This window comes from Prosopis cineraria, unplaced genomic scaffold, assembly GCF_029017545.1.
Source record: "Prosopis cineraria cultivar Desert tree isolate PC_DT_omini unplaced genomic scaffold, ASM2901754v1 PC11, whole genome shotgun sequence".
Lineage (NCBI taxonomy): Eukaryota > Viridiplantae > Streptophyta > Magnoliopsida > Fabales > Fabaceae > Prosopis > Prosopis cineraria.
The window spans coordinates 43,736,807-43,761,389 of NW_026555342.1; the positions used below are offsets into that span (position 1 = coordinate 43,736,807).

At 33.4% G+C, this 24,583-nt stretch overlaps 1 long non-coding RNA gene across 4 annotated transcripts; it reads left to right on the forward strand.

Annotated features, from left to right (window-relative positions):
* Nucleotides 1-811: 811 nt before the first annotated feature.
* Nucleotides 812-5,747, forward strand: LOC129284799 (uncharacterized). Of its 4 annotated transcripts, none has more exons than XR_008586963.1 (6): nucleotides 812-830; nucleotides 2,766-4,031; nucleotides 4,347-4,976; nucleotides 5,058-5,264; nucleotides 5,337-5,429; nucleotides 5,504-5,747. It is a non-coding gene; the product is annotated as an uncharacterized LOC129284799 (long non-coding RNA). The 4 variants fall into 4 exon arrangements; XR_008586964.1 differs by lacking the exon at nucleotides 812-830 and having other exon boundaries at nucleotides 2,057-3,632; nucleotides 3,727-4,031; XR_008586962.1 differs by lacking the exon at nucleotides 812-830 and having other exon boundaries at nucleotides 2,057-4,031.
* The last annotated feature ends 18,836 nt before the right edge of the window (nucleotides 5,748-24,583 follow it).

The window sequence follows — 24,583 nt, forward strand, 5'->3', positions numbered from 1 at the left end:
CGAGGAAGGTAGATCCTCAAAATCTGCAATGAACTACTTGCTTGTTAAGTTGTCTCGTGTTGTTTTTAAAAATAAAAATATTATTGTATTATCTTATCTATAATAGAATATATGCGTAATTTTCTTACCAAAAAAATTATATGTAATTTTTTAAGACACACAATAATATATATGCATTTTTTGACCAATCTTTGATCAATTATATTAAAAATGTAATTAATTGTTCCAAAATTGTGAAAAATTAAACTATTGTATTCCTCGTATGAGTTTTAATAAATTTATTGCGTATAATATACCATACGTTAATGGTTTTGCGTATAAAAGAAAGAATTATTCATATCTTTTTTTCCACCAAACTAAATAACGGAAACAGCCCACAGAGAGACCTAAGCTAAAACTTTAACGTACACTAAACGCACAATCAGTAACCCATAGAAACTATAAGCCAAATAATAGAGCACAAACAGATTTATATGTGAAATTAAATATTTACAAATCTACTATTTTCTCTTTATTTTTAGTGCAGTGCTAAAAAGTCTATAAACTAAACATATATGCAGGTAATAAGCATGACAATATCAAAATTTTCCTTTTAAGGTATCCATACTTTAATTAAAATTTTTACAAATTTTGATAATTTTTCAAAAACTGTGGCTCAATACAGTTTTGTCAGAAACTGTCAAAACCGTGGCTCACTGAGCCACAGTTTTGGAGAAACCATGGCTCACTGTGGCTCATCTAACTATATCAGAAACCGAGCCAGAATTTCCTCTTATTTAAACCCCCTTCATTTTATTTTCACCTTCGCGCAATCTAATCTGCATTTTCAGGTACGCATGCTTCATATCTTTCCTCCTTCTTCTTTTGTTTATTTTATGTATGTTTTGTGTTTAATATATTTTATTATATATTTTTAGGAGTTAAAAAATTCTCTAAATCATTATAAATTTGACATTTTGCTACACATTTGAGGTCATTTATTTTTTATTTCATGTTATATTTCATTTTTTAATTATATAAAATCTTATGTATGATATTTATTAATTTTTTTTTAATATGCATTTGATATCTATGAATAGGATAAGTTAAAAATTAAAAATTTAATTTTTTAGGATGAAATATGACATGAATTTATGTTGTAGTATTTTATTAGGTTTAAATTTTTAATTACAAATTTTTATTTTCCATATAGAATAATTTAAATGTTACATTAATGTTTAAACTAAATTTATTTGTTGTGCTTAAATTTATGATATGCATGTTGAGATTTTTATTTTTATTATTTATATTTATTTAAATAATAAAAAATATGTTGAAATTTTATGCTTAAATATCATAAATTGTAAATATTTTTATTTTGTAAAAAAATGGATAAATCTTAGATATCTAAACTTTGCAACACAAGAGAATATATGAATGGTTTGGAAGGATTTTTAGATTTTGCTTTTGCAAATAGTGATGTTGAGGGTAAAATAATTTGTCCTTGCCCTAAGTGCAATTTTAAAAAATGGAATGTTCGAGAAGAGGTTTGGAACCACTTAATTGCTAAACCATTCCCTCCTAGATATACATGTTGGGTATTACATGGTGAAAAATGCAAATTCAGAGTAACTTCATCCAGTGGCCCAGTTAACGTAGGAAATAGAGAATAAGGCAATGAGGCTAATGATCATATTCATGAATTAGTTTGTAATGCTTTTGGGTTTCAAGAAGAAAATTAAACTTCAATTCAAATTGAGGATTCATCACAAAATCAAAATCAAAGGATCAATGAAGAGATCAAAGAATTTTTTGAATTGGTGCAAGATGGGAAAAAGCAATTATATGATGGGTATGAGAGATATTCAAAATTAGCATTCTTTATTAGATTGTATCATATTAAATGCTTGTGAGGTGTAAGCAACAAAGCTTTATCTATGATTCTGGAATTATTAGCCTATGTCTTTCCATTTGCTAAAATTTTCTCTTCATTTTATGAAGCAAAAAAGACTTTTACTAAGTTAGGATTGGAATATAAAAAAATTGATGTTTGCCAAAATGATTGTATGTTATATTGGTAGGAAGATGACAAAAGAGAAACGTGCAAAACATGCAATACATCAAGATGGAAATTGATATCCAAAAATAAAAAAACAAGTAAAAAAATCCTGTGAAAATTTTGAGATACTTTTCATTAAAGCCACAATTGCAACAACTGTTTATGTCATCTAAAACTGCAAAGCATATGAGGTGGCATGCTAATGAAAAGAATGTTGATGGCTTGATGAGGCATCTGAAGGATTTTGAAGCATGAAAAAATTTTGACATGACTTATCCAAATTTTGCTTTAGAACCTCGAAATGTGCGGTTGGCATTAGCTACTAATGGTTTCAATCCTTTTAGAACTTTGAGTAGTACTTATTATAGTATCTGTCCAGTGGTTCTTATGCCTTATGATCTTCCCCTATGGATGTGTATGAAATAGGGTTCATTCATACTTTCAATGATAATTCCCAGACAAAAAGCTCTAGGAAATGACATTAATGTGTATATGCAGCCCTTAATTCAAGAACTTTTAGATTTGTGAAATGTTGGAGTGAAAACATATGATTCTTATTCCAATGAAATGTTTAGAATGCATGCAGCACTAATGTGGACAATTAGTAATTTTCCTAGCCTTGAGACATTGTTTGGGTAGAATGTTCATATAGGATTAGCATGTTCAACTTGTAATTTTGATTGCTCATCATTTCAACTATCTAATAGTAAAAAATGGTGTTTTATAGGTCATTAATGCTTTTTAAATGGTACACACAAATTTAGGTTGGCTCATGCTCGATTTGATGGAAAATCAGAGTTGAGAATGCCACTTAAGGTTTGTTCAGGGTGAGAAATTTTGAACTAAGTTGAAGTGTTAATGTGATTTTTGGCAAGGGTAATGATGAAAGATCTAAAAAAAGGGCTCAAAATTCAAGTGATAAGGATTCTCAACAGTGGCATAAGAGAAGTATATTTTTTTAATTTTACTTATTGGTCAAATAACATGCTTCGCCATTATCTTGATGTGATGCATATTGAGGAGAATGTTTATGATAATGTCCTTTTCACATTATTGAATGAGTCTGGTAAATCAAAAGATCATTTACAGGCATGAAAAGATTGGAAAGAAATAGGCATTAGGCCAGATTTGTGGCTAGATGATAATGAAAAATTTTGTCCAGCCAAGTTTATATTGAGCAAGTCTAATAAAGATGTCTTTCTTAAGACATTAAAAAATATCACTGTTCCAGATGGATATTTGAGTAACATTTCTAGATGCGTTGATTTGAGACAACAGAAGATTGGGAGCTAAAAAGTCACGACTCTCATGTTTTGATGCAACAATTGCTTCTATTAGCAATGAAAAATACTCTTCCAAAAGAAGTATCAACTGTGCTGACTAATTTGTGTTTTATTTTTAGAAAATTGTGTGAAAAGGTTGTGAATGTAAGTGATCTTGACGAGCTTCCAAGTCGAGTTGTCATCACTTTATGTCATCTAGAAATTTTTCCACCTTCTTTCTTCACTGTCATGGTCTATTTAATTGTGCACTTTGTTGAAGAAGTCAAACTTGGAGGTCCTGTGCAATATCGATTGATGTATCCCATAGAGAGGTGAGTGAAAAATATATTTTTTGAATATCTAAAAAATATGTTTCTCTTCACAATACAATTGTACATTTATATTAAAGTTATAAATTATTTGTAGGTTATTGGAAAAATTTAAATCATATGTTCGAAATAAAGCTTAGCCAGAAGGTTCAATTGCAGAAGGTTATGTGGGTGAAGAAATATTATTATTTTGTTCTAGATATTTAGATGGAGTTGACACTGTTTTCAATCACCCTTGTCAAGTTGATGATGAACCTATTTCAGTACTTCTGCCCCTACTATATTCCCTCCGGTTGGAAAATATATGGGTGACTTTGAATACTTTACTCTCACTCCCAAAGAGAGATTACAAGCACATCAACACATGCTTACAAATTGTCGAGAAGTTGATCCATTCATTGAGTAAGTATTTGACGATAATATTATTTTTAGTGAGTTTATTGTTTTAGAAAAAAATATTAAGTCATTTTTAATATAGGAAATTTTGAAGAGTTGTAAAAGGACAACTACGAAATAGAACTTGATCATCTCTTAAAGTTGATAAGAGAGTTCATAAAGAATTTGTTGATTGGTTTTTTTATAGAGCAAGTTTATATGTGGATTATTTTATTTAAATTTTCTTTAACTTCATATATCAACTATGTATATGTTTGTGTTATTAGATACGGAACGATTTGTTTAGTTCGACTCTATTGATTTAAAATCTCTTGTTGCTAGGCCCCTTGATTTTGCATGAAGATTTACTGCTTATAATGTGAATGGGTTCAAATTTCGCACTCTTGAACATGAGCAAGGGCTTACAAAACAAAATTGTGGTGTGTTTGGTATGTTTGGCACAATAAGTTATCTAAGTAGCAGAGATGGTGATATATGCTTTAGTGGTATGGCTTATTATGGAAAATTAGTTGATATAATTGAACTCAATCATCAAGGAAGATTTACAGTGACATTATTCAAATGCAAGTAGGCCAACACTTCCAACTGTCGTGGGATCATTATTAATGAATTGGGGATCACATCAATATTTTTGAGTGACTGTTGTAGGTATTTAAAGTCAATATTTTTTTATGTACATTTTCTTGCTATTTTTTTTATAATCTTTTTTTCATATGAAAGTGGAAACACTTCTACTCAATGCTTAAAAGCAAAAGATGTGTTTTTGCTTCAAAATGGTGCAAGAATTCATGTGAAGTGGAATACAATCAACCAATTAGAGATGTTGGTGGGCTCTTGACAAGTTTTCTAGGAATTCTTGCGATTAATTACAATAATTTCCCAATAAGATATCCTGATTGGTGCAAGGTTCTTGACATAATGAAGGATCATGTTTACGAAAATATTGTCAAGGTAATTAGAAGAAAAACAATGTTTCTTTTCATAATTGTCATTAACTATAATTTATATTTTTTATATTAATATCTTATGCAGGCTCATTTTTTGGTTGATGATTTCAACTACAAAAAAATTATTCTAAAAGCAATGGGAGAAAAGTGAAAAGAATCAAAATATGATTTATACAAAAACAATCAAGATGATACAAAATCAGTAGAAGAATTGAAGAATGATGTGCCGAATTGTGTCTCTAGAGAAGATTGAGCAGAATTTGTTGATCACCATACAAATCTTAACACGGAAGTAAGATTTTGTTTTTAAATAACTTTTTCTCAAAATAAAATTCATTTATTAATAATAATTATTTTTTTATAGATGATTTCACATAAAAATACTATAAGTAAGGGTCATTTGAAGATTCACCATATGAGTGGAACTCTCAATTTCGTGAGGAGAAGGGGTTATATGGTATTTTTTTTTAATTTGTCAAGTTAAATATTTTTATATATTTTTTATTTAATAACAAAGATATTTTTTTATAGGAAGAAGAAGATGGACGACAAGTGAACTTGGTGGAGCTTTATGAAGTAACTCATTTAAATAAAGAGGACAATACTTACAATGAAGAAACAGCTATAGCCATTGTAAGATAATAATTATTTGATTAAAAATTAATTGAAAATTAAGTTAACAGATCAAAAATTTTCAAATTTCTCCTTTTTTAATTAGGAAAAACTCAAAGAATATGAAAGTCAACATTCATCAGATTCTAGTGTTAATGACATTTTAGTACAAGCTTTAGGCCCAAACCACTATGGATGTGTGAGGGAATTATGATTAGGTCCAACATCGACAAAGTTATTTGGACGTTCTCATTCAAGTCAAAGTAGATCAGGCCCCTTTGTAGAAAATGAACTTGATCAAATGAGAGTAAGGATGTCACAAGTGGAGGAATAAAATAAGAGATTGCAAGAAGAGTTGGCTCTAGAAAAAGAAAGGATGACTCTGAAACAAGAAAGAGAAAGGATGGTGTAAAGTCCCGTCTCAATCCAGGCTTTACCACTCCCATCACACAATCAACCAATATAAAAACAATAAAACATCATAGTAATAGCCTTTTATTTGTTTTCAAATCACAGGACCCCAACTTCTTAAAATATATATTCAAATAAGAGTGCTAACAGAAGCGCAAACGCAGTCAAAATAACTCAACAAGATATAAATTTTCAACCCTAAAAAGGGCCATACACCGTCGCGTGCAATATGTGCACCACGGCATGTGGCACAGAGACATACACTCTGTTCCTAACCGTGTCATGCAAAAATAACAAATTTTCGGCGTATGCCATTTTTACAGCCGACATCCGATTAGAGTGATTCAAGTGTCCACACGAAGCTTACCAAGTATACTAGCTAATGGAACAAGTTTGGCCTTGATCTGATGGCCCGATCTAAAATTAAACACTTAGGTGTAAAAAGTCACTTTTTCTTTCAAAAACTTACACCACAAGTGCTCAATTCTCATTCCTTATCCCATTAGATCACTTTAGACTTTGAACCAAGTCTAAAAGGACCATATACACCTGATTGACACTACACATCACATATATCATATCAATAGCCCATGTTGGCCTCTCAAAACCACATTACATAATTTTGGTCTCATATGAGGAATACACATATCCATATATACAACTAGACTTATTTTACTTTCAATCCTCTAACTCTTACATATGGGGCTTCGCCTCACTATATGGTCAGAAATTACAAATATACTCAACTCTTTCAAATGGGGATCCGCCTCACCATTTGTGTTAAATTCTTACAAAACAACACAATTCTTAATTAATACATAATCATCACATATATACACAAGTAGAACAAGTTACAATACAACATATACTTACTTGTTTCGCATTTAGGCCTACCCACGTACCCTCCACAAGGGTAATCTTGGCATAATGCAACACCATATATATATATAAGCAAGATTCACATCATAATTCAACATACAACCACTTATACATCCTAGTTGGCAACTCAAACTCTATAAACAAATTTATACATTCATCTCATTTAATGGTAATCATACCACTACCAACTGAAGCTACTCTTTCCTCTCTTCCTTTCCCAGCCTTCTCATGCTCTTTTCACCTATGTTCAAAAGTAATAGAGTGAGACATACATCCCAGTAACTCAAAGGTAACCCTAATTACCGATTACTAAGCAAAATCATAAAACAAGCGATAAAGTAGCATGTATATCGATAAAAGCAATATCATATGCATATACAAAAAGTCATTCTCATCAATCTCGTTATGCTCATGCAATGTATTCCTTATTCCACCTGGTAGAGAAATCTCTACCCACGGACCAAGACTTCCAGTCACAAGAAAACGGGCCCACCATACAGCTGTTCAGACTAGGTAATCCTTTTTACGTTTGGGTAGTCTCCTAGGTTTATCATGGTAGAATTAAACACTATGCTTTGAATCATTAGGACTTTCAAGCCTTATATAGAGTAGGACTACAACCCCCTACCCTAGTCTAAATAACCTCATAAATCATTCAATATCTTAGGTCTGTCGTGGCGGAGTCAAGCTCTACACTCTGGATCATCAGGACTTTTCCCCTAAGTCTATCTTAGTGGAGTTAAGCTCTATGCTTTGGATCATCAGGACTTCCTAAACCTCCTTATGGTAGGGCCGCGTCCCCCTACCATAATCTAGTATATATCTCGTAGATGTGATACATGTCAATGCACGTGTCACTTCAAATTCATTTCAATCAACACTCACACATTCGCATGCATATACTTTTACAATGCTGCTACTCTATCACTTCATAATACAATACAGGTAATTATATCAAAATACTTGCAAACAATTTCACAAACGAACAAGTGAAAAGGTTACTCCAGTTACCTTTAACCTTTGCTATTAAGGGTTACCAATCACAGTAAGCTCCCAGGGGCACAGATTCTCATGAGCAACTTCACAGGTGCTCAATCTACATAACACAGTGCCCCTCAGTCAATTCCCATCACTTTCCGCAAGCATTAATTTGGCTAAACCAAATTCCTTAACATGCAAAATAGTTCAATTAAACCATTTTGAATTCACTTATTCATTATTTATAGTAATTAGCCCTATAGACTATTCAAATAACTATAACAATCTCCTAACTCACTTATTCACCTAATTTCTCAATTTAACCTAACTTACTTAGGCTAAATGAGCCTAAATCCTCAAAGCTCAATCATTCAACATCATACTAGTCACAAAATCTTAGTTTTATATTCAATATCTCGTTTTAACCCTTTCTTTTATATTAAGACATCTTAGAACTTCATGACTCGATCTCTTAACTGATGAAATTCAATGAAAAAGGGGTAGAATTGAAGCTTGGGATTGCGTGATACTTACCTAATAAGTTATTAATCAAACTAGACTCCCGACCTCCAGATATCGCTTGTCCTAGCAGAGCTGAACGTCTCCACCCCTCCAGATACCTTTCCAACCTTTTGCTTTCTAATTTCACGAGCTAATCACGTCAGCTTTAAGTGATTCTTAGATGATGCACCACAATGTATGTAGCTTCCGTCGTGGCGTGTGGCACAGTGAGTTCAACCTTACTTGTGCTTACGTGTTTTGTCTCGGGTTGTCTTTCTACCCTTCAATCCTATCAATACAACATCCAAATAATATAAAATACCAATTCAACATCCAAACCACAATCAATTCATTACCCTTAATTAGAAACTAGTTCCTGGGATTGAAATTCAAGATGTTACAATTATCCCCTCCTTTAAAGGAATTTTGTCCCCAAAATTCAAAGACAAGCACAAGCTCACCTTTTGGAACAAATGAGGGTACTTCTTCCTCATACTCTCCTCCATCTCCTAAGTTGCATCACCAAGAACCATTCCTTGCCAAAACACCTTAACTAATCAGATAGTTTTGTTACACAACTGCTTCTCTTTCTTATCTACTATCCGTTCTGGTTTAACATAATAAGTGAGATTTTCCTGAAGCTCAACGTCCTTTAGCTCAATCATATGTGACAGATCTGGTTGATACTTTTTCAATTGTGACACATGAAACACATTGTGTATTTTGGATAAAGGCAGAGGTTAAGTGATCCTATATGCTACAAGACCCATGCTACTCATAATTTGATATAGTCCCATATATTGAGGTGTTAATTTCTTAGCCTTTATAGACCTACTAATGCCAGTCAATAGTGAAACCCTGAGAAATACATGATCTTTTATTTCAAACTCTAATAGTCAACGCTGTTTTTCAGCATAACTGTTCTAACGGCTCTGGGCAGTAAGTAGTTTTTGTCGGATAACTCTTATCTTCTTAGTGGTCTGATCCACAATATCAGGACCAATCACACTTCTTTCGCTCAATTCAACCTAACATAAGGGTGATATGCACTTTCTCTAATACAATGCCTCGTACGATGTCTGAATACTTGAGTGAAAGCTATTGTTGTAGGCGAACTCAGCTAAAGGTAAATAACTATCCCAGCTGCCTTTCCATTCAAAGGCACACAATCGTAACATGTCTTCTAGAGTTTATATTGTGTGCTTAATCTATCCATCAATTTATAGATGATAGGAGGTACTAAACCTTAACTCGATACCCATTGCTTTCTGTAATGCTCCCTAGAACCTTGAAGCAAACCGGGTATCTCAATCTGATACTATATCCTTGGGTACACCATGTAGCCTTACCACTTCTCTCACATATACTTTTTAATTGGCAAGAAGTGTGCCGACTTTATCAATCGATCCATAATAACCCACACAGAATCATATCCTGCTTGAGTTCTCAGTAGACTAGATATGAAGTCCATTAAAATGCTATCCCACTTCTATTAGGGAATCTTTAGAGGTTGTAGAGTCCCAGTTAGTCTCTAATGCTCAATCTTCACCTTTTAACATGTGAGACACCGACTCATAAAATTAGTAACATCCCTCTTCGTACCTTGCCACCACTAATACTTTTTCATATCACGGTACATCTTGGTCACACCAGGATGCATCGTATATTTGCTCCGATGAGCTTCTTCTAAAAGTCTCTTCCTAATCTCTTCATCCATAGGTATACAAATTTAATCTTTATACAGGATGAACCCATCATCACTGAACCAAAACAAGGTAGTACTACCTTCCTCTATATCCTCTCGTACCCTTGACAAAAACTTATCTTTCAACTAAGCTTCCCACATTTCTTTCCAGAACTCATTAGAAATTGTGGTTCAATGAATTGCATTCAAAGTATAATCTGATGCCTCAAGTTGCACTTCTAGCAAAGATAACAACAACTGGTGTTCTTGAACCATCAACCTAGCCACATGTAATGACTTTCGACTTAAAGCATCTACCACTACATTGGCTTTCCCTGGATGGTACTTAAACTCAAAATTGTAATCCTTTAGGAATTTCATCCATCACCTTTGTCTCATATTGAGCTATTTCTAATCCACAAGATACTTCAAACTCTTGTGATCACTATGCAATTAAACTCCATTCCATAGAGATAATGTCGCTAAATCTTGAGAGCAAACACTATAGTTGCTAGCTCTAAATCATGTGTTCAATTACTCTCCTTGTGAGGTCGTAACTATCTGGATGCATAAGCCACAACTCGATCTTCTTGCATCAACACACACCCCAGACCTTTCAAAGAAGAATCTACATAAACCTCGTAAGGCAACCATGGATCAGGAATAATCAACATCGACACTGAGGCTAACTTTTCCTTAAGCTTTACAAAAGTGGCTTCACATCGATCTTCCCAAATGAAAGGATGATCCTTCCTCATCAATCGAGTCAAAGGAATAGCTATTTGCAAAAATCCTTAAATGAATCTTTGATAATAGCCTGCCAAACCTAGAAAAATTCACACCTCAGTTATTGAACTCGACCGTTCCCATTATAATATCGCATCTACTTTGTGAGGATCTACTGAGATACCTTCAGCTGACACTACGTGTTTAAGAAATCTTACCTCCCCTAGCCAAAATTCGCATTTGCTCAACTTCGTATACAAGTGGTTATCTCTCAAAATCCTTAGCATGGTTCTCAAATGCCTCATATGCTTTTCCTTATCCTTAGAATATATCAATATGTCATCTAGGAACATGATAATAAACTGATCCAGGAAGGGACGGAATATATGATTCATGTAGTTTATGAACATTGCAAGCACATTCGTCAACCTGAACAACATCACTAAAAACTCAAAGTGACCGTATCGAGTATGAAATGCCATCGTAGGCACATCCTCAACATTTACTCTCAACTAATGGTACCCAAATTGCAAATTGATCATAGAAAACACTGAAGCTCCTACTAGCTGAACAAGAAAGTCATCTATTCTTGGGAGTGGGTACTTATTTTTTACTATCACCTTATTCAGTTGTCTGTAATTGATATACAATTATAGGCTGTCATTCTTCTTCTTCATAAATAGGACTGGCGAACTCTATAGTGACATGCTAGGGCATGTGAAGCCCTTCTCTAGCAACTCTTCAAGCTGCTTCTTAAGTTCTACTAACTCCAAAGGAGCCATTCTATATGGAGCTTTTGAAATAGGGTCAATCCCAGGTGCCAAATCAATAGAGAATTCCATTTCTAGTTCTGGTAGCAAACCCAATACCTTATTTGTAAACACTTCTGGAAACTCATTCACAACATGAATCTTATCAATATTATTATTACCACTTCCTTCCATCGCGAAGAAAATTGCATAGGCTTGATAGCCCTCAGACACCAACCTTTTAGCTTTCACTACTAACAACAATCTTAGTTGATTGGTTGTTATTGTGGAAATCACAGTAGGCGTCACATGAACTGGTAGTAACACCATCTTTCTGGCACAATCCAATATAGCATTGTTCCCTGCTAACCAGTCTATTCTAATGATCACATCTAATCCTTATATAAGAATCAGGATCAGATCTATTATTGAAGTTCTGCCCTCGAAGCACAACTCAACCCCCTTATACACCTTACTAGTCTTATCTAGTAATCTAGAGGGTGTAGACACCTTAATAACATAAGGTAATTCATGCATAGGAAAATTCAGCTTTTCCACACAATCATGTGATGTAAACGAATGAGTAGCTCCTAAGTCAAATAGAGCCTCAACTCTTTGCTCACAAATAGAGATTGTACCTGTGATCATATTTGATGCTGTCTGAGCCTCCTCCCGAGAAATGGTGTATACTTGACTTGGCACTACTGGCCGCTGCTTCAAAGCTCCCCCTCGATTCTTGGGGAAATCCTTCACAATATGGCCTATGCTACCACAGATGTAGCATGCCCAACACCTTCTAAGATGATTCTACCCACAGATTGTGCACACAGGTAAGCGTGCAGTGCTCACATGATACTAGTCATAAAATCTTAGTTTTATATTTGATATCCCATTTTAACCCTTTCTTTTAGATCAAAACACCTTAGAACTTCATGACTCAATCTCTCAACCATTGAAATTCAATGAGAAAGGGGTAGAATTGAAGCTTGAGATTGTGCGATACTTACCCAACAAGTTATTAATTGAAGTAGACCACCGAGCTCAAGATATCGCTTGTCCTAGCACAGCTGAACGTCTCCACCCCTCCAGATGTGTTTCCAACCTTTTTTCTTCTGATTTCACGAGTTGATCACGTTAGCTTTAAGTGATCCCTGGATGATGCATCGTGACGCGTGGCACAGTAAGTTCAACCTCACTTGTGCTCGCGCGTTTTACCCCGGATTGCCTTTCTACCCTTCAATCCTATCAATACAACATCTAAACAATATAAAATAATAACTTAACACCCAAACTACAATCAATCTACAAATTACTAATTTACCCCTGATTAGCAACTAGTTTCTAGGATTGAAATTCAGGATGTTACAGATGGCTTTGGGAAGAGAAAGTGAAAGAAAAAGGGAAAGAGAAAGGGAGGAATGATTTTTGAACATGCAAAAGGAAATGGAAGAAAGATTCATGTGATCGATGGAAGAAATAAAATGGAAAATGCGACACTTTAATTTAGTAAATACGCTTAACTTGTTTTATTTATACTTTTTTCATCCTATATTTTCTAATGCTACATATTTGTTCTTATTTGTAGGATTCATCTTATAATGCCAGTTCAGACAGTAGAACAAATATGAGTTTGAACAATCCTCTGGGCTCTTTTCATGGATGAATTTTCTACTTGAAATTATTATTTGTAATGGACTAATGAATATTTATTTCTTTTTTTCTTTTATGTTTAAATTTCTTAAAATTTTGATGGACAATTTTATATCAAGTTTTTTTTAGTTAATAATATTTTTCTTATGAGTGTGATAGCTTATCAATAATATATAAATTATTTATATTAACATTAACAACATAATTTTAATTAACTTAAACTTATTAACTTAAACTTAAATTTTATTTAACAAATAAAATTTTTTATTAGAAATATAATATATTTACTATTATTATATAAATATTTTTTGGTTGAAATTAATACTATAAATTTTATTCACTTAAATTTTATTTAATAATAAATTTGTATAATAAAATATAGTTAACTATATAATGATTATGTTATTAGAATAATTTATTGACAATCATTAATAGAAGTACGTCATTTTTATTGTTATACAGTATAAAATAAAACAATTTTATTTAATTATTAAGACAAATAATTTAATTTTTTTAAAATTAATTAATGGGTTAAAATTAATACTATAAATTTTATTTACTTAAATTTACAATTAAATTACATAACAATAGTTAATTATGTAATAATTTTGTTATTAGGACAATTTAATTATTTTCAGTCATTGATAAAAGTATTTCATTTTGTTGGTATAAAATAAAAAATAAGACAATTAAATTTAATTATTTTCAAAAATTAACAAACGGGTGTATAAAATAATAGCATCAGCCACGTTTCTTGTCAAAAACGTGATTGGTGTATCCAAGCCATGTTTTTATAAAAAAAATGTTGCTTCTCCAACCATGCTTTTTAATAGGGTAAAGGGGCAAAAATATTCACAAAGTGGGCAGCCAGGAACACTCAATATTCTAAAGTGAGGAAAATAACATAAATACTCATAACGTCACATTAGTAGGTGCAGAAGTAACAAATCTATCAATTGCCTTTTAACTCTATTTATTTCAGGCGTTAACTGCTTATCTGGCCTGCCACTATTATTTGACTAGTCCAACGCATACGTGGCTTATCCTTGTAGGTTTGAAATGATGAGTTAGATACTAAATAAATGGTTTTAGTGTTATCTAACATAAAAATTGCTCTATGTTTATTCAGAAAAAAACCAAGAGGTCTATAAGGTTCATTCAAAATTGCTATTTTTGTCATGGGGAAGAAGAAAGGAAAAGCGCTAATGGTCGACACACGAGGTAGCGAAGGAAGCAAGGCTCATGTGACAGAAGAATTGCTTACTAAGGGTTCAGAGGAAAAAGAATCTACAGAAGCACAGGGTAAGCACTAATTTTCATCCTCTAAATAGTGAAATCCCCTTGAAGCCCTATGATTTTCATCCTATTTTTTTATGAATAGAGTAATACCCCTTAAAGCCCTTTGATTTTCATCTTATTTTCTATGAATAAAGTAATATGGCTAGAGTCAATGCTGTAGAAGAAGAAGGCAATGATCAAGGACTGTTAAGTGACGTAAGGCGAGCAGAGCAGAGCTTCTAGCTATATATTGTCAAATGGTGGATGCAGCAAATAAAGGATGGGAATAGGCTAAAAGGTGACTGAGAGGTGATTATGATTCAATAATTGAAAATATGTTATATGATGATGGGTTAATTTCTGGGGGAAAAGTAAACTTAACTGCTAAAGATAAGATAGACAGTGTGCAAGATGTAATTGATGATGACATAGAGGATGTAGAAGGTCTTGATGACATACTTGAAGACATGGAAAGGATGGTAGAAGTAATAGATGAGTCTGCAGACCAAATTATTCAATCTGATAAGGACTTGTATAATATTGATGTATATGAGAGGGATAGTAGTGATTTGTCTAATAGTCAGGATGAGAGTTATAAGGGAGATTCTGTGGATGATGATACTGAGAAGAGTTTAGATGATTTGTCTATATATTATGAAAGTAAGGCATTTGTTGGGAGAAGCAGTAAGGATTCATTGGGCCTTGAGGCTATCTATGGGCCCTTAAAGATGGTTAGGAAGCCTGTAAATGAAGGTAGCAGGCTTTTTTTAATGTGGGCATGACTTTTTCTAACAAAAGTGCCATTAAAATGGTTGTGGACGACTATGTATTACACACTAGTATGAATCTAAGAGTGAATAGGAGTCAGAAAAATAGGATCTAATATATATGTCAAGAAGGATGACCATTTATTCTCTTTGCTTTCAAAGATAGATCCAATCCAAGTATAAAAGTGAAGACATTGTGCTATAAGCATAAGTATGCTAGGGTTTATAAGAACCCACGAGCCTCTATGTACTGGTTAACTAACGAGTTCAAGGATAAAATTCAAGAGAATACTCACTTCAAGCTAAAGGACATGAAAAAAGATCTGGAGAGGGAGATAAAGGTATACTTGAGTATCCACAACGTAAGTGGGCAAAGAGGAAAATACTTCAAGAGAAGGAGGGGAGCTTTGTGGATAAGTTTAGGAAGCTAGAAGCCTACTGTAATGAGTTAAGGATCTCAAATCCAAGGACTGATGCAAGTATTGAGGTTAGTAATGAGGCACTAGTAGCTGGAAGAAGAGTTTTTAGGAGGATGTACCTCTGCTTCAATGCTTCAAAGGTATGAATCTTATTTTTTTAGAATTTTTTTTATTACATTGTAAAAGTTGTTTGACTTATGTAAATAATATGTTTTAAATTGGTTAGAAAACAGAGCTATAGCCATTTATAGGAATAGATAGGACATTTCTTAAAGGGAAAGCCAGGGGGATTTTACTTACAGCTGTAGGTTTAGATGCTGATGATTTCTTATACCTGTTGGCCTTCAGATTGACTGAAAAAGAGACTAGCACAAATTGGACATGGTTTATCCAATGGCTACAGAGGTCACTAGATTTTGGCAATGGGTCAAAAGTGACTATTATGTCAGATATTTAGAAGGTAAGATATGTAAATGTCAGTGTCTGTGTTGTGTTGATGTCTAGTGTTCTTAGCTTGTTAAATATTCTTGTGTAGGGCTTGATGACTGCTATATTTGATGTGCTGCCAAAGGCTGAGCATAGGCAATATGCTCGGCATATCTATGCAAATTAGTCTAAGAGATGGAGGGGGAATGAATTAAGGAAGATCTTCTTCTTATGTGCTTGGAGATCATTTAAGGCACAGTTTAAAGACAACTTCAAGGTTATAGGCAACTTAAGCAGCCAAGCAATAGAGTCAGTGTTAAGTTATCCAATACAAGCATGGGTAAGAGCTTACTTCAATTCTAGATGTCAGACATGGGTAGTTGATAACAACTCAACTGAGAGTTTTAATTAATGGATTGATGAATATAGGTATTTACCTGTTATTAGTATGTTTGATGGCATAAGAGTAAAAATGATGCAAAAGTGGGCAGAGAGTGAGAATCGTGTGACCAAGTGGTAAATTGATTATAGCCCTAAGTGTATGGAATTGTTTAATGGAAATAGATAACTTGCTTTTAAGTGTACTATTGTATTCAATAGGGATGAGGGTTATGAGGTCACTAAACGGTGTGATAGGCATACAGTGTTTATAACTAGGAAGATGTGTACTTGTCGAGCATGGGATTTGATTGGAATCCCATGCTAACATGCTATTTATGCCTTATATCATGTGAAGCTGGACCTCATTACCTAAATTTCACCCTTATACTATAAGGACTCATACACCATTAGCTATAGGCAAAAATTGCAGCCTGTTAGGGGTAAGAATTTATGGGATAGTGAAAATACTTTTCCTATGCTACCACCATCTATTTGTATGTTTCCTGGAAGGCCTAAAAAGAGAGAATTAGAACTGAAGAGGTAGATAGGAGGAAGGCTAGGGCTCGATTCATACTAGAAAAATTGAGCAAGAAGGGTAGATCCATCACTTGCAGTGTTTGTAAGAAAAAGGGACACAATAAATTTCATTGCAAGAAGGTAAATTAAAATTCTCATTTCTATTCTGTTAGATGTTGTGATTGTGAGATTTGAACAAATACTTAGTGAAATGCTATTATTTCAGAAAGCATCTTCAAGCCAAATGCCTATGAACCAACCCAGTGAGTGTCAATTAACTCAAGTTGTACAACCCCTTGATTTAAGGAGAAAGCAACTAATTAGAAGGAAGCAACCAAGTGAAATGGGCATCATAATAGATGAGCACAATAGCAGGATAGTGTATAATGTGAGCTATTTCAATTCATGTGTGTGACTTATTTCAAGAATTATTTCAATTACTGTCTAACCAATAATTTTCCCAAACATTACAGCCTGGATAAATTTTGAGCAAGTAATTGTTGAAGGCTCTAGATAAGAATATATCATACGACATGCTAACCCTGAGACATACTTCCCTATACCTAATGAGAAAGAAATGAGGAAATACAAGCATCACACAACTAAGATTGGGGAGGGGTCAAGAAAAATACCCTTAATTAATGAAGTGACCTCTATATCACAACCTTCATAGCTGCCAATCAATCCCTCTAGTTTGAAGTAGAAGGGCAAGGCATGTGTGACAACCTCACAGCTCTTAGTAGAGAGAGAGAAGATAATTGGCAAGACTAAAGGCAACACAAGGAGGGTTAATATATAATTTGTGTAATAGTTTGTTAGGTTGTAAATATTAAGTTGTCTAAGGTAAATTGTAGTTGATGATATTTTGGCTTCTCTTTTATTACATTGATAGTGATGTAAGTGGCACACTGATGTAAAATGGCTTTTCTTTTCTTTTGGCAAATAATTTGTGTTGAATGGATGATGAAAATCAACAGGGAACTTTATGTTCCATTTTTGTATCAATTTTTGTTAAGGTTTCATTTGGTGTTCAATGTATTTTGCCTCAATAACAGGAGACAAATTCAGCCATGATTTTGGCCACATTCTAAATTGAAATTGAATGACTTTATCAAGAGACAGATTTGGCATCATAATAGGGGATAAATTCAGCCATTACAACTTGTAATACAATACATAAGAACCATATCAATTTACTCAACCCCTCTTATAACAAAACAAGAAGATTACCCATGATAATAATAGTATAGCCATTGCCAATATAAAGCTCCATCTATTATTCCTAAGTTCAGTTTCATTCTTTTTATATCTTCCCTTGAGCTTCTTCAACTCTGCGGAAATGGCACTAATCTCTTCATCAAGTTTTTGACCGTCTGATCCTCTTCTCAGCAAAACATTCTCATCATACAACTTATCTATATCATCAAGTAACTCATTTATGACAACTTTCTCCCTATCACCAAAATCACCATCGTGCCAAGTGAAGAAGCTGCACCCACCCCACTGTGATGTTCACCATCGACATTAGGTAGCAAATGAACAAATTAGGAAAGAAATAATCTCAAATCATATTACCTAGCAATACCTTGGAAACTCATGAAATCTTCTCTTGGTTAGCATCTGTCCATGTTGTCCGTCTTGAAGTAACCAAGCCATAATAGCAATGCCTAGTTGAAATTTCATCTTCTTCCTTACGTCGAGCTCATTTAATCTGCATCACCCTCCTTTTACTAATTATGGTGGTCGACGATGAAGATGATGCCATGTATTGGGTTGGAAGCAAAGAGTCAAGGTGATGAAAGATTGACTAGAGCCCTCCTTGTTTGATGATAAAATGATCAAATTGTGCATATCAGTAGTTAGGCAATTTATTTCCTTTACTGGCCACAAGTAAATGCTACACAAGGATAAACCATGTCAGCGTTAGACTAGTCAAATGACAGGTGGCAGGCCAGATAAGCAGTTGATGCCTAAAATAAATGGAGTTAAGAGGCAATAGATGGATTTGTTACTTCTGTACCCACTAATGTGATACTATATATACCTTGTTCCTTACTTTAGGATATTGGGTGCCTCTGGCTACCCACTTTATAGATATTATTGCCTTTACCCTTTTTTATTAGCTTCTCCAGCCACATTTAAAAAAAAAAGACGTGGCTGGAGAAAAGCCACATTTTTTTAAAAAACGTGCTGGAACTTCAGCCACATTTTTTAAAAGAAAGCATGGGTTAAAAAATTGTGGCTTCTTCAGCCACATTTTTGTTCAAAAACGTGGTTGATTAAACTACATTTGTTTTAAAAATGTGGCTTAATCCCAGTTTTTATATATATCGGCCATTGCCTTCATTTGTTGCTCATCTTTTTTATTTCTTCTGATCTATTCTTAGGCTCTCTCCTCTAGCATCATTTCTTCATGTAAGTTCTTTAAAATTTCATTCCTTTTCTTCTTCATCTAGTTTCTTATTCTATCCCTGTTTCTTATTCAATCCATGTTTCTTATTTATTCATTTGTTTTAAATTTTCTAATAATATTTTTTTTGGTTTTACAGGTTGGGAAATGTTTCATATTAATAGGATATTTGAAATATTGACTCAAAATATTTTATAAGTAGAAACAAAAATTTCTATATCAATTAGTAACAAAAATAAATCAAATAATTTATATAAATAATATGATGATAAAATAAATATACTTTAAATTATCAAAAATAGTTTTAAAATTAAACCATGTGAAATATTTTTTAAAAAACTATTACAGAAAAATAATAATATAATATAATAAATTATAATATTTAAATAACTCAAAAGCTTTTGGAAATATTTAAATTTCTAAAAAAAATTTACTAGATTTTTTTTGTTAAAATATAAGCTAGTAGCCATTTTTACAAAAACGTGGCTTTGAGCACTAGTTTGGTTGTAGTGTCTAAGCCTTCTAGCTCATCCAACAATAAATCATCATCATACTTTGCATATCTTATAGTTAACCTACAAAAAAACTTGAAGAGATGACAAATTACATATAACTTCCCCAGTGAATTTAAGGCCTCCGATGTAGTTCAATAGCAAGTACCTCAACTTCTTCAAATTCTTCAATTTCCTCTGGCATTTTTTTATGCCAGTCTTAGATAGGTTCATGTGTTTTAGGTTTATAAAGTCTACGATTATTGATGATAGATTTGTGATTACCTTATTATATGACAAGTCTAGCACTCTAATAGTACTTGAAAGGACAAATATTTATATTGAACAGTGTTGTATCAAAGTATCCCTAATAAGCATAGTCATAACCTATCTATCTCTTTCAGCTTTGCATGATTGTTTGCTTCAAGGCTACTTATTGTCGAACTATCTTTTACAAAGAATGTTATCTTTTTCCCATGATCACATGCCACCCAAAGAGCCATATCTCTAATGACATCATGCATCTTAATTGTGTTTTCTCCATCACCATGTTCAGGTAAGCAAGCATATTACAAACTTGAAATTTTATCTTCTCCTTGCTTTCATGCTGCATGTATATCACCATCAAATTCATCCAAAAAACCTTCCACCATCTAAAGCAAAATAAGCTCTTCTTTTTCAATGTTATAGTCCTCAACGAATAAGGAACAATAAAAAAAAAATGATTTATGGGTATTTTTTGGCAATCTATCATAACTAAATTCAAGCAGGTGATAGACTTCTTCAACTATACTTGAGAACCTTAAAAGATAACTCTTTAAAATTTCTATAATACAATTCCATTCATTAGAAGTCACCATATTAGCCATGTCATGTACAACATTACAAAGAGTAAGCGGCAATCCTTTACACTCTTCTACCACTTGTCCTGTAAGGTGCAATATATAGGGATATTTAAGAGTTGTTTCACCCACTTTCTCTTTAAACAACTCAAAAGCTTTATCAAGTGTGAGATAGTTTACTTTTATATGTCTTTATGCATCCATTAAGTCGTATACCTTTTTTAACCTGATTGTTCTCAAAGCATGAGCATAGCTCCTCAAATGTTGTTTCTACACCCACAGCTATATCCATAGGAAGTTCAATGAACTGATTATAGACAAACTTCTTTGTTACAACATCAAAATGCCTTCTGCTTGTACAATCATTAAAGTCCCTCGACTTTTGGTTGACCACCTTATGAAGCTTGTATTTGGCTTGACAATTCTTTGGACAGTGACCTCTAAGACATTTGGTTGTATTTCTTGATTACCTTATTACAGAATAGCTTGCACTTCATTTAGTTTTGGACTTCAACTTCACCTATCCAAACCTTTACGACATTTAAAACCTTCAACTCTAGATTCAGATCCTGATGTGTTGTTTCTACCTTCATCTTGACATCAAGGTACATGCCATTGAGTTGAGTTAAAGCATTTTACAAAGAGTTGAGATTCTCTCCAAGCTCGCATATTGATTCTAGCCTTGTGGCACAATAACAACACAATCTCTCTGGTTAAGGTTTAGCAATGTTTGACTACCCAATTGATGCGTGCTAGCTTGAAGATTCTTTTGGTCATTAATTTAACATCTGGTTTTAAAAAAGACCATGTGCGAACATGAGGCAATAACCTATATATTTGTAACAACTATCAATTCAAGTTTTGATAAGTAACTATATGTAACTTGTAACATTCAAGAAAATTTAACCCCAAATTAGCTGAATAAATGAGGGTAATTAAGTAAGAATTATGTGGTATGTGATCAAAGAGAACTAGTGAGTGTTTTTGGTGTAGTTTCAATTTCAAAATTGGGTCCAATTTTGAAATTATATCAATTGGGTATCAAAAAAGGTAGAAAATAAAGGAAGGAGGCCTTTGTGCCATATACTGTAGCGTATGCGTGGTGTCTTGCAGTGCACAGGACCAGAAGATAAGAGATAGCCCTTTATGTACTATATGCTGTGGTTCGTGAGGACATGCGCATGTGCCATGGCTAGGTTTTTTTTTTAGAGGAAGATTGGAGCATTTTAAAGCTACTAAACCTTAAGGGTAAGTCTTCTAACTTTTTCTTCTTCCTTCCCAACCAATTTTCTTAAGTTTTTAGTTACGGCTTGATAGTAGAAGATTAATTTTGGTCCATATAGGTTATGAGTCCAATTTCATTGACCCAAATAGAGTTAATGAAAGTTATTTGAGTGGTTGAAACCATTAATGAGGCGTTTTATGTATTAATGGTAATGGGTGACCATTAAAATCTAAAAATGAGCTAGTAATATGGGTCTTTGAGGTGGTTGGAAGATATCAATGACAAAGCAAGAGTTTAGTAAAGCTATATAAGACTAAAGAGAGTTAATACACCTAATGGGTAAGCCTAAATGTGAGAAATAAGGGTATTGGGTCTTTTAGAAATGAAAAATGAGAGTTGAAAGTATATTTGTGGCAATGTTAATTGAGTTTGAACTTGATTAATAGCATATTAGTCATTTGAGCACCATACTTGACTTGGGAAAGCAAGCTTGGAAGCATTTATTGAGGGTTAAACTGTAACATCATGAATTTTTTAATCCTGTGATTAGTGGTTAATTGAGGGTAAAGTGATAATTAGTACAGGATTAGAGACTTGGATGATTACTTGATGATTTGACTTGTTGGGATGTTGTATGAACAAATACAGGTGGAAAGAGTACATTTTGGATTGAAGCAAGTACGCATTGTGAGAATTAATTTCAATGTGCCACGCGCCGCAGCTTATGCTGTATGTGCCATGGCGCATAGACCAGAAAATGACTTCTTAAGTTATGAAATTTTAGAAATTTCAAAGGAGAGGAATTTAGAAACACACGAGAGAAGGAGAGAAGAAGGGCTGAGAAGCTAAGGTAAGTTATTTCAGGCTATTAGAAGGTGTTTCTGATTAATAACTTAGCAGGTACGCTACATATAACTCTTACCTTCCATTCTACACAAATTTCTCTGAAAATGAGTTATAGGGAAATTGAATTGGTGAAATTTGAGGGCTTTGATTCTTGCCTAATAGTAATTAAAAAGTTCTCAGGAGTTAAATTAGAGCTTTGCGACTAGTTTAAAGTTGAACGATAGAGCTTTCAACCCATAGGCTCAATTTGGCCGTAAGTTAGAGAGAGAAAGGGCCAGAAATCTGATTTGAGTGAAAGAAGACCGGTTGAGGTGATGTAAAGTAGTAGTCAAATAGTAATGGACCTAAAATGGATAAATGAAAAAGATTTTATAGATAAATATAGCCCTAAGTAGTAAATTTGAGTTTTTGGTCAAATTGGACCAAATGACTAAAATGTGCCAAATGTGTTTAGATTGGTATATTGAATGAGTGAATTAAGAAAGGAAGCTTGAGATAAGCTGTTATGGTGGTTGAAATCCATGGGTAACCTTTCTAGTGACATAAGAGTTGAGGTAATTAAATAACTTCCTTTGTTTGACTGCTTATTGTAACTGTGTGTGAGTATGCTATATAGTGCATGAAATTGTTTTGAACTGAGCATGTTTTGTGGCATTGAATGTTTATTACATAAAAAAGACTTTTAGTTAAATGAAAGATGAAATCTGTATAGTTTGCTATAAAATGTGTATATGTACATGTATGATAAAAGTGGTGATTTGGAACCTTAAATGGTTCGGAAAGCATGATCATAAGGGTGGGGTTCACCCAAGTAGAGATGTGATGATAAGACCATATGACAAATTCTCCTTAGTATTCAATAGGGTACGGTGTTGGAGAATTATTCCTCCTTAGTGCCTTCTAAGGTGCGATGTTGGATAAGATCTCTTTAGTGCCTATTGAGGTGCGGTGTTGGAGATTTATGACTCCTTAGTGTCCGTGTGATGTGGTGTTAGAGTCAATGACACCCAATTGTGTGTATTAGGGGAAATTATAGTCTGAAAGTGAGATAGAATACCTTTGACTGGGCAATTCTATCACTAAAGGTAAGCTCAAGGCCAATGAGAGTGTACATTAGTCTAAGGCAAGCCTATGGTTTTGTGTTGGGGTGATTTGGAGGTTTGTCAGTAGTGATCATGCTATGGAATGCTATGCAATGCAATATGTTGCTATGTGATAAAAGTGGAGATAAGAGCTGAAACAACTGTAAAAGTAATAAAATGTGTGATATGAGTGTGATTTGAAATGAAATAGATGATATGTTAAATAAAATGGTATATTATGTTTTACTTTCATACTGTTGCATGTGATAGTTAATAGGAGTGAGTTATTCTATTACTGAAATTTTTATCTGACTCTCATAGTTACATGTTTACAGGGCAAGGCAGTGATCAGGGCAAGAGAAGAAAGTCTGGACCGACTTAAGTTGTTGAAGCCATGTATACTTTGAGTTTGTGTAATGAACTAAGAAACTTGTGTATATATGTGTAAATGAGTTTTCATAAGGTTGCATGCATAACTTGAGTAATGATTTTATGGAATCTTAACCCAATTGTATGTATATGTGATGAAATAAATCAAGGGCTATGATTTTAGTATGTTCATGTTGAAATTGTTATTAATGTTGGTGAATCTTAAGCCCATGTGAGAAATTATGATGAAATGAGTAATTTAGGGCTAAGATTATGTAGTACTTGTGTTATGAACATGAATGTGTTGAGAAAAGGCCAAGTGGGCCAAGTTATGACAAGAGATGGCAATTTGTGCAAAATTAGAAAATG